The 20,034-nt window shown below is 35.2% G+C and overlaps 1 long non-coding RNA gene across 1 annotated transcript in view; it reads left to right on the forward strand.

Moving 5' to 3' along the window:
* The first annotated feature begins 450 nt into the window (after positions 1 to 450).
* LOC108731259 (uncharacterized) overlaps positions 451 to 20,034 on the forward strand; it is a 44,403-nt gene continuing 24,819 nt past the window's right edge. The window contains exon 1 of the long non-coding RNA XR_001937014.1: positions 451 to 858. This is a non-coding gene — a long non-coding RNA (uncharacterized lncRNA). The remainder of the gene's footprint in view (positions 859 to 20,034) is intronic.

Genomic DNA, 20,034 nt, shown 5'->3' on the forward strand with positions numbered 1-20,034 from the left:
TAACAAAAATAACACGAAATACTACAACATAAATAAAAAAAATACAAGAATAAAAATGTTTTAAACGAGAGAGAGAAAGAGAGAGAGAGAAGGAAAGAGAGGTTATTTTTAGTTTAGAAATTTACGTCCAAAATTATATTTCAAGAGGGCAAAATATTATTGTTTTGAATTTTATGATGCTTCCGAATAAGCTTGCCGAGAATAGAATGGCTGTTTTTAGATGTAGAGGCCCCGTTTCGAAATAAACCACCTCAACTCTTAAATCTGACCCCGCACTAAACCGAGCCGCGCATCGTAACTTGCCGGTTGGCGCGGCTCTCTCGCGCTTGATTCGTGCGGGCGCGGCGCGGGGTAGCGCGAGAGTAAAACGCAAAGTTATTCCGCCGCCTTGCCAAATAGGCGATCTAAATGCGCTCAACCGACCAGAAGAGGTAATACGTTACCGGTTATTGCCGGCGGCAGCATCTTGCCGAGAGCAACCCTCTCTCGTCCGGACGGTTAGTGCCGCGGAGGGTTGAACGGCGGTAAGAGTACCCTTACTACGGGACTGGTAATGTACGCAGTCAGTCGCGATCTTCGATATCGCATCGATTTCGCGGTTGGGGTACGCGTGTGCGAAATTAACCGTGCGACTTTCGGCACAACCGACTAGAGGAGATTAAGCGGAATGGGAAATCTTTCGGTCGAGAGCGATCACCGTTCCTTCTCGATCGATAAATTGTCCGGAGGTCACGAGAACCGAATTGGCAACGATCTTGAGATTGTTAACCCCTCACGGCATTAAATTCCGTCCGACCGATGAACATCGATGGCATATAACGGCGCTTTCTGCTCGAGAATAGAGTGCACAGTAAAAAAGTTTGTGTATTTGTGTTGGAAACAGTCCACTCACGTTTGTGTTAATAGTTTGTGTTGAATTTTTTAACATATTCGAGTGTCAATTTAACATAATGTGATTATGTTATTTAAAGATTTTTTTGTGAAATTGATATTCAATGTTTCTTAGTGTCAAAATGACACAATTTATGAGTAAGCAAACAAGTAACATAAAAATAATGTGTTTCAAAACGTAAATTTTAAGACAAGTGAATGAAATATGCATTAATTTAACATATTATAAATGTTAATTTTCTGAAATAAAATATGTTCCCACGGTTGTTTACAAACTGTGTCGATGGTATCTTTCTTTGTTAAAGGTGAGAGTCGAGCGCCCCTTTGCAGGGAGAAGGGGAGGTGAGAGTCGAAGGTCAGAATTATCTAAGCTATGTAAAGCAGTTAAAGAATTACTAACTTTAACTGTTAATAACTTTTTAACGAAGGACGAGCAACGGCTAAAACCTGTTGGAGGTTACTCAGGGTCATAACCTTGACAATATATGTCAAGGTCAAGGTCATTGGGGGGGGGTCCCCTAATCGGAACTTTTACCTTATTTTCTTACTAATATTCTTACTAATATTTTATTTAAGAAAAACTTTTTCTATTATAGTATTTGATGACTTCATCTGTTAATACATATAAGATCTTTTTTCTATGAATTTTTTATATTTTTTTAGAACTTTTTAATCATATTGACGATATAATCATATAGTAAATTTGAACAGGACCAACAGGATTAAAAAAATTAAATCAAATATAGAATCAACTGGTTAAAGTAACGGTATTATTGATCGCCGTCGTATTTCGGTATTGTTGCATTTGTCGGGTAAGTTTGACGCTTCCAAAATGAGATTTCGATATCGGTTTTGTTCAACTTCGCATGCTTTTCTATCACATCAGTGAGAATCGTCTCGAACTGAAGCGACAAAGAGTCACCGATTTTTTTCCTTCCCTTCCCCCTCTACTTCTGCGACAGCATACTGGCGAAGTTCGCCAGTCGATACGGGAGAAGTTTGCCGATCGTCGGCGGAAGTCAAAAAGCGTCGCGTTGAAACTCGAACAGAATGGAAGCCGTTTTCCGAACTTTCTGACAAAAACGATTAAGCGTTGTAAACAACGGGTCGATCGCGGCGCGAAGGGGGTGACGCGACGCGACCGCGATGTACCGGCGATGATATTTCTCAGCGCACGGTTCGCTATTTGTCAGGAGATGGATGTTAATAGATACCGCGGCCCCGGCGAGAAATATCGAAACTTGGTAGAAAACTTACAGAGGCGACCGTAAATTCTCAAATAACCGGGAGAAAACTACGCCGCGAACTGCACCCGGCGCGGCGTCCCGCCCTCCACCCACATCTCGAGAATGTCAACGCGCGGAAAATTCTAGCCGTTCTCCAGCGATAACTGGCTCGAGAAGCCAGAAGACGTCGCTGCGTAACTATTAATAAAAACTTCGCAATTGCAATATAAACTTTACGTGTTGCATGACGGAGGAACGTTTATCTTCTTCCGTTGTTTGCTGTCGGTAAGTTAAATGAATCGAATGAGGAAAACGAAGAATATCAAGAAAAGTAATTGAGCATTAAAATTGCTTCATAATCAATAATGCACAAGAGATATTTAGAGATTCTGTTCTTCCATTCGAAATATATTTTTAGATCAAAAGGGTTCGCATGTGCGAGAGGATGCAAGAAATACAAATTTTTAGGAAGCTTTTAATTTTCTTTAATTAAATTGTTATTGGCGAAATAAAGGAAGTCTCGTTACGTCGCAATGTTGGCGCAAAGCACTTTATATGGTCTGGTCACGTTGTCGGTAATGTGGTTTTAAAGCCACATTGTGCGCCGCTGAGATCAGCTACGATTTCTATCGGTCGCGCACATCTGTCGTTTGTAAGGGAAGTATACGTGTATCGGCGATAGTTCACGTCGCACAATAGAGTTAAAACACACGTAACAGTGTGGCATTACAAAAACGTACAACTAAGAACAGCAAGGGCGAATTGCATCGCGGTAGTGACAAGGACAGCGGTAGATGTTTAATTAATTTTCTCACAAAGTGTTCACTAAAACACCAAATTGAGTAGCCGAGTGTGCATTTGTTCTTCGGTACGTTATCTCTTAAGGTACAATCAGCGATTTCGATGGACCATGTAAAAGCCTTTAAAAAGACAACAAGAAAAGTAACATGTTCAAATTTTATCAAAAGCATAAGGCATCGTTAATAAATATTTGAAACGATACAGACAACAAATAGAGAAATATCTTGTCAATTTCTCTGTGTAAATATTTGCCAAGCTCTCTCTCTCTCTCTCTCGTAATTTTGTTTCAATTTTAAATAATTAGTGTTATTATCTTTCTTTTTTTAGTTTCTACATCACGTCAGTCATTTACGAACATACACTTTTCGCCTATAACTTGAAAATAATTCTTGTAATTCTTGCAATTTTTGTAATTTTTGTAATTTGTTACCTTTGTAATACTTGTACTTGTAATTTTAGTAATCTGTAATGCTGTTGCTATGTTCAATTCTTTTGCTACGAATACTTTACCACAAATTCTTTTTGTTACGATCACACCGCTAATTTGTATTAAAACTACATTTTTCTTTTATGTTCTTAGAGAATTTGTCCTAGAACATCAATAAACGCTTTATCTACCTATCTATCTCGTACAATAAAAAGAAATAATACAAGAAAACAGTTTTTAGTATCAACGATGCATGTGTTTCAAAATCAAGCCGATTAAGGTTCGCGATACAGCTGAAACAGAATCAAAACCCACGTTTCGATTTTCCATTCCAAATTTCAGCAATGTTTACGATCAAATTCATATTTATTGGATGCTATTAACAAAAAGAGAATGACATAGCAATCGAACCGTGTAATAAAATTTGTAGGATTTCTCCATAGACTGTATGCACAACTGTATATATACCTAAATTAGTGATTCCTATTTAATTAAATATGAGTGATCCACGAATTAGATAAAAGGTGTAGCTTTCATAATTGTTTCAATTATTGGCAGTGTATTAATAAACGTAATAACGTATTTTATAAATTTACTATCATGTCGAAAAAATCTAACAACAGAAGGTATTTATTTCTTTCATGGATTTGTTTCCGTTCATCATGTAAAAAAATACAATTCCATTTAAAAAGTACAGATGACCTTCACATTGTTTTGGCGCCCCCACCTAGAAGAAAAAAACTTGACCAAAATATGTAATTCCCGTTGAAACCGTTTCACACTTTCATCTGAAATATTTTTTCCTATAAAAATCAGGCGATATATTTCAGATACTCGAGTTAGATGGGACTCTGTACAATACAATAAAATTACAATAAAATTTTGTTCGTCTTAATATTAATAGAACTTTAATTGAGACACAGGTGCAGTAATTTAAATACGAGAGAGAGAGAGAGAGAGAGAGAGATAACTTTTTGCAATAACTTTACGTAAAGTTACATATCGCGATATATCTAAGGCGTTCTGTAACAGTACGAAGTCGTAAGTTAGATTCGTTGAATGCAATACTCCCTCTGCATTTCGCAGTGATGTGCGACAATTCCCGGCAACAATCTCCAAGTCGGGATTCGGTCAGGAAAGTCAGCCTTCAGTTTCATCCGCGGGATGTAGGACGACCTGCGGGAAAATGATGCCCCATAGTGAGAGACAAGAGTGGCAAAGCGAACATCGATCCCCGCTCGCACGGCCGTCTTTGTCGGTGGCCGCGATTCGGCGAGGTTTGCAGCCGCCTGTGCATTCATATTCATATTTCAAAACTCGCACCCTACGGCCCATTGTGCCGCTGAATGCGCTATGCAGAATGCGTCGTCTGCCGTATAACGTTGCGGCGTTGCGACCGTCTCCTGAATTAGTAATGGCACGTTGACAACGGCCTGTTCGCACAGCGAACGACGCTCGACGTCGCGCTCACGAGTCGCGGCTCAGATGCGTATCACGGGAAATGCAATTTGCTCCAGATATTAATTCAGGTAATGGATTGCGTTAACGTATGAGACTAGCCTTGAGCGTCGACATGTATCCATGCATGAATAGATATATCTCATAAAGAAAAATCCATTTGTTTGAGCTCTATGAACCAAGAGGGAATTCACGTTAACCTGTATATATATTTTCATTTAGATGCGTGCGTCCGTGCGTGCGTGCGTGCGTGCGTGTGGGTGGGTGGGTGGGTGGGTGGGTGTGTGAATAATGTAACTATACTTCTAGTTATTTGTCATGGGTTGTCATTTGTCCCCCTCAATTTCTGAATTACAATAAGCACGTTAGAAATTCAAATTTAAAGAATATATACGTATCGCAGTTTATAAATTACATTATATAAAAGGATAATATGCGCAAGGTGGTCCTTAAATATTCTAAAAGATTGTAAATTTGATTCTTCACATTAATTCAAGACGAAAACCACATTACCCTATGAGCCGAAATAGTTTAGTTTCATAGATACAGGTTGTTAAAATTAAAGAAAAAAATTGAATTAAAAAATAATGTACATATAGTTCTAAACCAACGAGCTTTTATATACTGGAAATATATACAAATTTTTATAAAAATAATCAAGTAGTGTTTACAAAATTTTTGGAGAAAACGAAATTTTTCCCTTCAACTTTGACCATACGTATCTTTAAAACTAAGTCGTTCCATATGTTTATACATAAAGTTTTCGTCTTAAACTGATGTCAGAAACCATCCCTTAAAATCTTTTAGATTGATTAAGGACTACTCTGTTGTATGTATAGGTACTATCCACATTTTAATTAATAAATATAAAGTGCCAAAATTTCTTTACTTTTCTACATTGTCATTAAATGTCTATAAAGTATAAGGTCTACAGGGTTCGTGATGCGAAACTCGAAACTTTACCTTAATGATTTTCTAATCGATTCATAAGGTAACAATATCGCGCTCTTGCGAGGTTTCAACACGGCATTCCATATAATCGAGTCATTATTCATTGATTATCCGTACACTTCGTGCGGTATTCCCTGATCTTTATTGTCTCACTACAGACGCGTGTCCACATGCACGGACGAAAAAAAATATTTCTATAAATGGCGGCAACTATGTCGAGAAAGAGAGTTTCCAGAGAACAAGCGTAGCTAGCACAGAGCGAGGTTGCCGGAAAGTTCGCGTTACATAATTAAATCGGGCGGACCGAAATTGTGTGCGAAACTTGAAGTGGTTACACGTACGTGTACATCTTCCCTCGCGAGCTTAACCGAGAAGCGTAGAGAACGAGAGAGGATGAGGGAGAGAATATACGACGGTGCTAACGAGGCTCAGAGGATCGAATCAAGACCGAATCTCCGCCGCTGATTGACCAGGGCGGAACCCGGAGCAGTAGAAGGCTAATTAGCTACCCGGATCTTCGTACGTGACCCGACAACGGGATCCCGAGACGTGGCGATTATGGTTGCCCTGAGCGTCTTAATTTCAACCCAATGCTCTGCAAGAAGGAGGAAACATTATATCCGACTACGACGTCGGTCAAAATTCTCTTTGAACACGCCAGTCCGCCTTTCACCGTCGATGTCACTTCCGTTTTCTGCTGAGCATCTGCGCTTAGAAATTCAGAGCCGCTCGGTGGCTGCCCGAAATGATAATTAGGCTGAAACTTGGCGACGGCAATTAGCGCGCTCCCGCGCGCGCGATTTACGTAAATGAATGTACGGGGATATACTGGAAGTCGAGCTTCACATACCAAATTTAATATTTCAACGATAAACTTCAAGTTATCTTTTTTGTAACCCGGGAAAAATTTTTCATATATGATTATACATAATTATATATAAATAGTTATATACAATTATATTTAAAATATGTCCATATAGAATGATATATAATTATACATAATTATATATACTGATGAGAGAAACGAAAACTATAAAATTAATCAATCAGTTTTATTGCTAAAATAATTATTATTAATTAGCGTCATATTCCAGAATATACACAGTAAAATTAAGATAAAAAATGTTTTTTCATGAATTTAAGAATTAATTTCATGATGCTCTCAAGTGGTCACCCATCCTAAGCTATACTTTTACGATCGTACGGAAACTGCTACTTTGATGATCCACGAACTCTAAATGTTAATGAATGTATAACTGACACATCTATTAAATATCATTTCAAAAATATTATAGCAGCATTGTAACGTTTCAACAATATTGTATATTATATAAATATCAAGATAATCCTACTTTTTATATAATAATATGCTATACATATAAAAAGCTATGTATAAAAAAACACAAAAACCAGTTACATATAAAAGTACCATAAAAGATGTACTATAAAAAAAGAATTGAATTATATTCGTGTATATTTCTTATGACCCCCAGTGAAAAAATTTTCATACGTAACCATTAGCAGTAATTTTTGAATTATGAACGACTGAAACCATATGACTTTCTGTGAATTTCGTTGTTCGTTTAAATTCAGGTTATACTACTGCGGAATTTTAATTGAAGAAGCTTTTGGTTATCAAGACATTTGATGGACATTCAAAGATTGAGTTCTCTCGACATATTCCCTAAAAGGAAAATTAGTCCAAAATCTGAAATCTATGTCATTAAAATTCATTAAATTTACTTTGATATATCACTTCCCTACTTCAAAAGTGACGTAACTAAAAAACGTAATTCTCTAGTTATTACCATGAATGAATTAACATCAAATAATCATTGCTGTATCAATTGTCAAAAGTAAATTAACATCATTAAAAAATCATCAGAATCATAATTCAAAAAGAATGGTTTTTTAAGTGTTGTGAAATGAAAATGACAAAATGAATTTGATCATATATAAGAATATATTCTATTTGACGATATTATTACTTGGCAAAATTGGTCAATAATTCTATATCAAGTTAAAAAATAATTTTTCCCTTTTCGGGGAAATTTAATTTTTATAAGTGCGTCATTTTTAGTGGAGAGAGCGAATTATGATGAGACAGCTTGAAGAAATATTTACTTTCTTTTGAAAGCTATATGTCTATATTAGTCTATAAGAATAAAAAAACGCAGAATAAGTAAGCAAAATACGTAAATAAGCAAAAACACTCAAATAAACGGCTAATATTATACAAATTGCATTCCAGACTAATTGACTAGTACGTTTATTAAAAAGGAGAGCATGTTATGAGGTCTGAATACGTATGTATAGAAATAATTACCACGAAGATAATGTCGATGTGCGGAATTTGATCGCGTGGTGGTTTATTAGTTTATTAACTCTACGCGAATGAAACGTATTTCAGAAGGGAATTTATATGGAGTAACTGGCAGAGTTATTAAACATTTAATAACGTTTGATGTTATATGCAAGCGTGATTTAATAATAGTTAAACTGTATATACAATAAAAATTGACTTGAAATTGATCAAAGAAAGGGCAGTCGAAAGGAATAGTATCCGTTCTCTTGTGCAACTCTTTTAATGACGTCAAAAGATTTAATTATACACAAGCGTTTTTATTACGAGACATTGAATCGCTTTGTTGCCAAAGCATCTCTCGCGAACGCTATTATTAATTATGCGAGGGTAACCTTTCGCGATTACCTTTGCTAATTACCATGAAATCAACAAATGACAAAACTGTGGTCATCAGCAAAGTTACGTGTGTAACCGCGAACATCTGCAAAGCTGAGAAACTTTCTGATGTCGAAAACTTGGCTGGTACCGTCGCCGTCGTTCTGAGCTGGGTCATCCGTCACTCATTCGAAAGCCCATGCGACACGTGCCAAATAATTACGCTAATTGAAACGCGAATACATACCAGCGTAATCGTCCGCGGTAATTAGTGGAGTAATTTCACAGTATTATCTCATTTATGATCGCGCGATAATCGCGCGAGCGCGTACCTACCGCGTAATGCAAAACGTGCTATCAGGGCTGCGTCGCGTTAGACATCCTTCGTTTAATCCCAAGCCGGCGGCTAATTACAGACAGCCTTACCGATTAAATTACAGAGCGCTTATCGTACGACCGTCTCCCGACTCCAAAAGGGACATAGAACGTCGATAATCTTTCCACTGCACCGTAACGAGAAAGTGTACCAACGATACAGTCGAGGCAACCGATGTAAAGGATGTTAAACGCAATTTCGAAATATTTTTTAACATACAAAAATAAATAGTCAAGAAAATGTTTATAATGAAAGAGATGTCAAAAGTCGTTAGAAATAAAAATTAATTACCTAATGAATATTATAGATTTATTAAGAAACGATGATACTTATCGATCAAAGCATTTAAAGATATTACAATATCATATACGCGTCTAAGAAACTTCATGCAAAATTTTTTAAATTAAAAGCTCAAAATTGAATTTGCATGTTTTATTCTATTAAACTTCATTCTATTAAACCCAAGTTAATTCATTCGCAGAGAGAGAGAGAGAGAGAGAGAGAGAGAGCATTAGAGCGTCTTGAGAGAGATTTGCATCGTACTCGCTGATCGAAAGGATAAAATTTCACGTTCCCTCTCGGAGTCGCGGTCACCACACATGAAACTCGAAACGGTTAATTAACCCATTTATCATCATCCGCAGCATGGGACTAGGACAACCGCGAAATAAGCCTGGCGGATGAGATCCCTTGCTTGCGTGCGTGCTTGCATGTATGCGTGTGATTGCGAAGTGCGCACGCATCAACGCACGTACGCGCTTGCTCGGCATCAGATGAACACGCTCGCACGCACACGCGTTCGCCCAGGCAACTTCGGGTCGGTCGACGAAAGTGGTATAATTATCGGGAGAGTGTGTGTGTGTGTGCAAATTTGACTGTATACGACTCGTTGAATCCAATTCAACTGGCTGAAATATAACGCCCGTCGATTATTGCCTGTCGTATTGTATATCTGCGCCACCGCGCTGTATGTACTTTATTAACGGAGATGTAGAAAAGCGCGCCCGTGACAGAGAGAGAAAGAGAGAGAGAGAGAGAGAGAAATAGAGAAAAAGGGAGGGAACATAACTTTATTCTACTCGCAATCTACAAATTCTATAAATTAATTACTGATTCTATAAATTAACGAACGTAGCAATACGAAATTCCCTGTACAAGTCACATTTATACACATACAGTAAAAAATATTTTGCATTTATGTTAAAACCAGCCCTTGTAATTATTCATGCTAAATTTTTAACATATTCAAATATTAATATAATGTAATTGTATAGTTTAAACATCTTGTATTAAATTGATGTTCAACACTTCTTAATATTAAAACAACATAATTTATAAATATAAAATAAACAAATAATATAAAAAGAATGTATTTTAAAACGTAAAAAATCTGACAAATAAATAAAGCATATTAATTTAACATGTTATAAATGTTAATTTTACTGAAGAAATGTGTTTTCATAATTTGCTTACAAATTGAGTCAGTTACGTTTTTTGTTATTTTTTTTTACATTTTTTAAACATTATTTCCTAACATATTCATCTTGTGCTAAATTAACACAAAAGTTTGGGTGGACCATTTGGGACAAGCGAAACGTGTTAAATTTAACATAAATTTTCCAACTATGTACATCTGTTCTAATTTATTATTGTAATTATTTTTCGCTTCATGAACAACGTATGGTAGAAGGAAGGTAAAGCTTTAATGGCTTGTCATGTATTTTTTAATTACGTTTTATATCTGTGTTTTAAAGCGATAACTGTATGTTAATTTTTATTACACAATTTCGTAATTTATACAATTTATTTCCTGAGTTTGGTGAATTTAGGATTAACCGGTCACGTATTCCCATATCGGAAATCAATTCTCGCGCATTTGCGGTGTCGCATAGAGAAATGATAAAGATAATGAAGCGGGTTCCGATACCGAGAGACCTGAGTGCACACGGAGACGGATCAACGTGGACAGTGTTTGACTGCAGGGAAATTAACGACCTGACCCGTATATATCCATTCGGTAGTTTGAATCGACGATGGAGTGGAGCTTGGCTAATTACCTCCGCACTCCATACAGAAAGAGCTTACTTGGACGTCACCAGCCATACAACGCGTGACATTCATGTCTCTAAATTTGAGAAATTTTAATGCTTGGTGATGCTTAAATTGAGTCGAACAATTTGGTTTGAAGAAATCGGTAGGTGAGGTAGATCGATATTCTACTAAATTCTACAGAAAGTATAATTCAATTAATCAATAGAGAAGTTTCAAAACTGTTTTGAGTATAATTTTTTTAAGTAGTAAATTTTAATTCGTGACTATAATTTAAAGTTTCGGTACCTACGAAAAAGTTTGGACTTTGAGAGTTTAAACCTGAGTTTCTTTTTGTTAGTCTTTATTAAGAGGATTAGATCTTCGAGAAGCTCTCTCGAGACAGGCGATGCGTCGATAGTCGAAGCGAAAAGAAGGTCTGCCGAGCTCTATTCACTTCCCAAATTCTACAAAACTTTTCCACGAGAGTAATTCTTCTTAAACGTGGCACGGTAAAAAGTAGAGAGCCCTTGAGTGCCCCAATGATCAATCGGTTTGCCACGTCGTCGCTCACCGTGTGCCCACGTACTCCCTCGAATGTTTGCAAAATAGACGCGTAGCTCTCCATGCTCGGGTGAAAGAGAGAGAGAGAGAAGGGGAGCCTCGGCCGGCGTAATAATTCGATCGCCGGCGGGTTAAAAAAATACCACGTACGACGGGAATGATCGACATTCGTTGGGGTTTGCGCGGAGGTCGGAAACGAACTCTCCCTCGATTTAACGAGATAATTTGATCGATCTCTCGTTCTGCACACCGGTGCATTTACGTTCCTGCCGCCTGCAGGCATTCCATGTACAAACTCTACCTACACCCGCGCCCCTATTCATACTTAAATGCAATGTTATGTGTTTGAGCAATACATTATTCTTCCTGATTTAAATCAAGCTTTATGAAATAATAATTATTTCGACATTGTAAAAACATTACGTGATGTTTAATGCTTTAATTAAAAACAAGAATGTAGTCTTTTATAGCCATATCTATATTTTGTTCTTCATATCACTCACTTTAAAAGTAACACAACTTAAAAAAATTAATATTATTTAAAAAATTAAATTTCTCAGAAAAAGGAGAAAAATTATTTTTCAATTTGACAGAAAATATTGACTAAATAATCAACAAAAAGAATATATTCTTAACACAATCGAATATCATTTTGTCATTTCATCATTTCACAAGACTTAAAAAACCACCCTCTTTGAGTTGTGACGATTTTTTTAAACTACTATTTTAGTTATAATTTTGACGATTTTTTCGTGAAGTTGTATAACTTTTGATGACTGCAGTAGTGTTTACTTAACTCATTCATAATAATAATTTAAATATAATGTCTTTTTATCATTTTTAAAAAGTAAAGGAGCGATATATATGTAATATATTGTATAATTGTAAATCAGTTCGTTTTACATATATTTTTATAAAACTTCTGATTTGATTTAATTCTAGTATATCCAAGAAAGTTTTATGTGAACAATACTTTAGTCAACCTAATAGGCGACGCGCGTTTACACCACACCAGACCCTCTTCCAAATCTATACGATCGAGCGATGTCCGCAACGCGTCCCACCTTCGATATACTAGCGTTGGGAAACACAACCAATGGAACACGCAAGCTCTATGTTATCGCGATCGTCGTACGGTTGCGCGACCAATTCCGATCGACGATCCCGACCTGACTCGACGTGACGGCCGCGAAATAATTTACGGATAATGAGGACGTTACGTGGTGCCTGGTCAGACTTCCCGCCAGCGTGGTACCCAGTTAACCGACTGATTGCAAACGGCCGGACATGAACGTGATCGACCACAAAACGTGCTGAAAAATTACTCCGAAGTGATGCCACCAAGATAATATCGTGACCATTATCGCAAGTGCTTTGAATCGTTTTTTTTTATTAGCAATAATCAGTTAAATTAGACTAGTAATATGAATAACACAAATAAAAAAGAAATGCCAAAAGCGATTGTGGTTGAATCTTGCTTATAATAATATTTCTATAATATTTATATTTCTATAATAAATTGTAAATACATTTTTCGGTTAAATAAACTCTTTATTAAGTCAGCGTATGATTTTATTTTTTAGACTCATTATATATATATATATACAATGTATATATATATATATATATACACATAGTTACTCGCATTAATCTTTGAACACACTTGAGAAATTATTATTTTTAAAATATAGTTTTTATTGGATTAATAAATTTACGATTTTGTTAGTCATTGAAAAAATACTTATTATAGTTGTCAAAAACGTTAATTTTATTTATTTAATTAATATAATCTTCAATATAACAAATATTAAATAAGCTAATGCTTAATTTTAGGATCGCAAAAATATTCGGACACTCAATATGTTTTATGATTTAGTGATCTTTGAAAATCAGATTAGTATTCCTTACTTATTTACTATAAAGTATATAACAAAAGTAATTATATATCTCATGGTAGATTGAACTAATTTAATTTCCCTTGATCACACGAATTACCGATAAAAATGAAGCGTAAAAGCAAAAATAATTCATTTAACAAACGCCTGCTTATTATTTATCTTTACAAAAAAGGCAAATAATGTATCGATTAAGTAAGAGTACAGTAGCAAATATTGTAAAAAGGTATGTTCACGAAGATCGCATTGAATCAATGTCTCAGACAAGAGAGATTAAAAATTACTTGACTCGCGGGGGATAAACGTGAAAATATTAGGAAAATAAAAGTAAATCCTGGATTAAGAGCTCCAAGCAAATTAACCTCAGAATTATACAAAGAGACTAGTAAGAAGGTACATCTTGATACTGTTCGTCGAGCATTAAAGGAAAGTGTTTACAACGGTAGAATTGCTCGTAAAATATTTTTCGTAAATAGGGAATTGGAAGAATATATATAAATAATATTTCTGACAACGTAATGAGTATTTTAATTTAAAAAAAAAGGTGATGAATTTTTTATACCAACAAAAACAATGTTTAGAGAGTAATAATTCCTAAAATATCATAATATCCGAATATTAATACGAGTAACTGTATATGTTGAATAGTTGGATAATGATAAAAAGTATTATAATGATAAGAAAGTTCCACGCGACGTATACGCGAAAATGCCATCGTTACATGTTATAAGACTTTTTTTACTTATGAAAATTTCGCAGTAATAAAAAAAATATTTGTGCCTGACTTCAGTAGAAAAAGTTAACTAAAGTTAACAACAATTTTTATAAATGCTTCTATCGTAATTTTTAAAATTATATTCAATTCTCCTTTTTCGGCATTTTTAAAATCACATAAACGTAAACGCAGAGAAATCTAAGTGATTAATTTTCACTGCTACAAGAGGATATAAAAATGATAATAAGGATATAAAGGAAACATGTTACTGCAGTTTAACTGGAGAACCTAAGCTATTCAGAGTGCAGAAAGTGACAATAACCGTGTAAGATGCGAATGTTTACCGCTATCTTCTAAAGCGGGTTGGATGTTATAAAACGTTTATGCATACGCCGTATAACTCATATTTTCCCGCAAACAACATACATCCGGCTACGGGAATCTGATATAACCTGAGATAAAAAGTTATTATCGTAAAAGTATACAAGTTATACGGGAAATTGCTTCACGTAGACAATTTACTTCTAATAATCAAATATATCGCTTATTTAACCATTACAAATTACAAATATGCCATTCTAATAGAAAGATTTTTACTGTAAAGCAATTTACTCGGCCAAATGTAGTATTTTATGTAAAACATAAAATTAATCATTTTGTTATTTTATGTGCTTAATTTTTATACGTCTTGGGATAAAAGATATAATTGTAATTAAAATAATATATAATTTATAAAAAAATATTAAAAATTTTGATAAAAAATTAAATAATAAAGTAAAAGAAAAAAATATTATTTAATTAAATTTTTTAGTATTGTTATAATTTGAAAATAATTATTGATTAATAAGTAAGACAAAACATTGTTCAGAAAGTTTTTCGAAAATAATCATAATAATCTTAATAAGTAATCTTAATGAATCTAAATAATCTAAATAACGTTTAGGTTCTCTCATTTCTCTCTCTCTCTCTCTCTCTCTCTTTCTCTCTGTCTCTCTACAATATATGATGTTGCAGAATCCAATACACGATCGAAGCTGATATTATAGCGATGGCATCGCGCGGCAGGAGAATCTTATTAGAAACTTCAGGCAGCTTGATATCGATTCCGCATCAATTTGCATTCATGATGATCTGAGAGAAACTATTCGACCACTTGTTATCTGCTCATCGCGAAGATGCAGAGTTGCCGGTTGCGGAGAAAATTGTCAATAACATCTATTACTGTCGCGACGTCTTTATTACCATCACCGTCTTCTCCTGTATTCATTCCGTCAAGATGAGCTTTTACAACAGAAATAGTTTAACACATAAAATGGCTCCTTTCTCCCAAGATATCTTCAAAACGCGCACAATGTATTTTGAACCACATCTCTATTCTATATCTTAACATAATACTAACTATATTCGTACATCAATTCATGCGATAAAGTTTACAGATTCAGTTAAATATACATATATTTGAGGGATTTTTAATGTACAAGAGAGAAAAAATATACAATGTTGCATAAAGAGAAGGTTGAATGTAGTATACGAGTAGCTAAAAGCCACGTTTAATATCATTTAACAAGATTTTAATAACAGAAACTTAAAGGAGGTCTTATTTCCTCTTTAAACTCCTATTAAATTTGTATTCTTTTTTAATGGACATCTAGTTAATTCTGTGGCCTTTTTATATCGTCTATTTCATTATTAAAATATTATTATTTCTTAACGATCTTAGTTTTATAAACCAGATTATTTTATATTTACAAGTGCATGACCTGCTTGAAAAGATACAGGTTTACGCAAGTTTAATAAAACATTTTAATTCAAGTAAAACATTGAAAAAAATGTATTTTATTTGAACTTTTTGAAATCGAGAGAACACCATCTGTCGCGAATCCCATCGTTATGTACAAATAGGTATGAAAAATGTTTTTCCTAGAAAACACTTGTATATCAACGAAATTCCTTGTGACTTTGCGGCGGCAGGCGAGGATGTACGAGTACATATATTATGTATAGTATTCGCACGTTCGCGCGCATACGAAAATGATCTAGGTCGACGTTATCGGCCGTCTTTTCAGCTCCCGGCGATGGCCGCGTTGAGAGCATAGTATACGAGAGCCGCGTGCCGCTGAGTTATCGCGCGTTTGTCGAGAGTATACGCGTGTACAGTAACGTACGGTACGGGGCAAATCTCGTGTGACGTTCGTCGGAACGTATCTCGGGGAAAATATTACATTCCGCTGCCAATTGTCTACTTTTCGGTATGCGTTTACAATCTCTCTAGCGTGCACGGAGAAATTCGCGATATTGAACAGAGGCCCGCAGCGGTTTGCCGCGCGTATGCGTAACTCACGGTTGCGTAATGTTTTTGTACCCAAACAAATGCTACTCTGATGACTATCGATCACGGTCACAAAACTGAAACGAATGTAAAAAAAGTCCGTGGTATTCTATATTTGCACTAGAAATATCTTTCTCCTATTTGATTTTTTTTCGTATTTCTAAGGTTAACATATAAGTGAATTTTCAATAAATATATATTATATAATTGCATGTTTAAAAAATTTCTTAAAAACTCAAAAATTTATGTATGTAATGTTGTTTATCGATTCAATTAGCCTTTTATAATTAGCTATATATGTCCGATAAGAAAGATTGTGTGCGACGTACAATATTTTAAAAATTCATTATTCACCGATATAGACGCTGCATAATTTCCGAGTCCACGCGACTCTCATTTCCCGGTAAAGATTGCAAATCGACTTGATCGTTGTGAACGGACAATAACTGTCCAGGGGGTGATATAAAGAAGGACACCGTCGACCTGTACATATTAGTGACGAGCGTATTTATTGCCGGTGCTAGCGGGTTACACTTGCCACCGGTTCCTGGACGAATGGCGGCGGAAAGGATGAGGGAGACGGTCACGGCGATGCCATGAGGATGAAGAGGTACAATATATATTTTCGACGACGCGCAGGGCCACGGCCTATCTCGCGGAAATGGTATTTTCGAGGCCCGACGTTCCCGGAAAGCAATAATATCAAAAGCAGTTTTAATAAAGGCTCAGCCACGATATATCGCGGCCATGCCTCACACTCCCATCTGTCCGCCTCCACCGCGTACATTGCTATACCCCCGTCGGTTCTATCGTTCATTCTTCCACAACCCCCTCAACCAACCCCTTTCATTCCGGGACGATCGTGTGTCGGGACACATCCCCCTCTCCGATCACTTTTTTTCGCGATTTCTTTTTCTCCCTCTCCCTTATTCCCCTCCTCCCTCCCTCTCTCTCTCTCTCTCTCTCTCTCTCTCTCTCTCTCTCTCTCTCTCTCTCTCTCTCTCTCTCTCTCTCTCTCACGTTATCTCGTTTCAGATTACGGGCGCGTTTGCATTAAGGGGACGACATTTCTCAGACCCGCTTCATTATTTTAATGAACGTGATCCATTTCGATCCCGCGTCTTCACCTGAAATAACTTCGCCGCAACGATAACGCATAACCTTCAATTCTAATAGATATCACTAAATTCCTATTGAGATAAAGATCAAAAATGAAGAAAAACTATGTAAGATATAAAATTTTTTAAAGTATTTTAAAGAAGTATCCGCGGATTTTCACTCGACAGAAGATAAAACTTAACTGACGGAAATTTCGTCTTTTTCCGCCCGAATTTTTATCTTTATCTTTAAGAAGCTTAAACTCAATTAAATGATTTAATTTTCAATGTCACATATCTTCGTGACTATTAATATTTTAACATCAAGTAATCGTCATTCCATCTCATTTGGCTTTCGACACCCGTATTACGTTCAATTCAATAATTACTTACTATTTGCTTTCTATCAAATTAATATAAGGCAAAATTATACGCGAATAAATATACACTGAAAAAAATTGTTCATTTAGCTCGTTTTTAATTAATTTAGTTCGTTTTTATTGTTTTTATATAGAATATATGTATTTTAACCAAGCATATTATATTTGACTTAAATACGTATATTCTCCATTGAAAGAAATAAAGACAACTAAATTAATTAACTAAATTAATTAAAAGCCTAATGAACAATTTTTTTCTCAATGTAAATATTCGACTTAATTTTTTGTCAATTTATATTAACTGAAAATTATACTTCGCCATTTATACACGTGTTCGATTTATTAAAATTATTTAATTGATAATGGAATTGGCAACGATCTCATAAAAAACGGTTATTTCTCGATATTTAGATAATCACCATTCTGCTTAATTTAGCTTCTACATGGAAAGAGCTACATGGAATTTGGCTAAAGAATCTAAAAATAGATACAAATCTGAAAATAATTTTTTGGACCATCAAAATAATTTTGTAGGAACATGATGAGCAATGCTGCAAAATGTTTTGATAATATAGCAATTTTGTATTCCTACCTAATTATTTTGAGAGTCTAGCAAAATTATTTTCAGATTTGTATCTAGCTAAATTTTTAGATTTTTTAAACAAAATTGCTCTTTTCGTGTATATATCTATGTAATCCAATTGCACAATTGGTTTCAATCCGCGTATTTTCGCTTCTAGCGCCGAAGTAATAACGCGAAACTAGCTGTGGAGGCTCCAACGGAATAAAGGATTAGTTCTCTGTCTCTCGCCGTGAGAGCGAGGATCTGCATTAAGTGCTTAAAAAAAAGGAAAGAAGAAAAAATTAATCCCCGTAAAGTCAGTCTGGAGAAAAAAGGACGCACACAGGAAAACCGTGGGATTAAACTAGCGGAAGATATACTACGTAGTCGTCGTTACAGACGTAATGGCGAGGCTCGAGAGTTCAGTGGAACCGCGTAATAACTTTTTTACAGTAAACGGAGACGTTACGACTTCGTGTGATGACACGACTATCGTCCTATATATTATGAAGACGATGCAGATATAAAATCGGAGCAAAAGATTCTAGAGAAAATGCGTAGAAAATATTTCCGAAGCAATGTACAGATCATTTGTCACTAGAAGAAATTCAATCGCATTTTATCACAAAAATTTTTTTCAGTGCAGAATAGTAAATCTATTTTATATTCCCCAAGTAATAGAAAAAAAATTTAAGCGAAGACCGTCTTAAGACCGCAATGTGAATACATAACTATAACGAAAGCTTTATCGATCTGAGCTGGATCTTAATGTTTAAATAATATTTCGATGTGAATTTATACCCAGTTCTGCAATCTACGCACCAAAATTATTTTCAGTCTTGAAACGTAAATCATGCACCGAACTGAGATAATAATATTATGAATTACACTGTTAAATCTGTAGTGTCAAATTTAACTTAACGTGAGTCGCCACTGCTCCTACTAAATATATCGTTATTTTTTACCAAAACGATAGTTAAATTTGACACTGTATAATGTCAAATATAACCATTGTTTTAGTATAAAATAACGATATGATTGAGTAGGAGCAGTGGCGACTCACGGTAAGTTAAATTTGACACTATAGATTTAACAGTGTAAATTAATTATTGATAAGCAGTTTAATAATATTGATGTTAATAAGCATCTCAGAAAGCTTTGAATAATTTGACGCTAGTAAGCATCAAAAAGCTGTAAATATAATACTGTAAAAAAAATTTAGATTGCAATGTGTTCATACACAGGAAAAACGGTTTTGTAGAAGTATATAAAAATTTAGCTGTATACAAATCTGGAAATTATTTTGTTGGACTAATCAAAATAATTATATTAGCTCAAACTGATTGTTATGTCAAAATTATTTAGCAGCATTATCATCATGCTTGGAAGTCCTACATAATTATTTTGATGAATCAACGTAATTATCTAACTAAATTCTTAAATACTTCAGCAAAACTATTCTTTCCGTATATAACCTCTCTTTTCTATACTGTCATAAAAGTATGAGGGTTTCAATTACCAATTAATGGTTCGCCGCTGAATACCATTGCTACGAAGTGCTGAATAAATATCGCGCTAATCGGCTTAAGGGGAAGGACACTATCGCAAAAGCGGTATCACAAATTACACCACGACGCGATCCCCCCCCCCCCCC

Source organism: Mycetomoellerius zeteki, unplaced genomic scaffold (genome assembly GCF_001594055.1).
Source record: "Mycetomoellerius zeteki isolate Tzet28-1 unplaced genomic scaffold, Tzet1.0 scaffold100, whole genome shotgun sequence".
NCBI lineage: Eukaryota > Metazoa > Arthropoda > Insecta > Hymenoptera > Formicidae > Mycetomoellerius > Mycetomoellerius zeteki.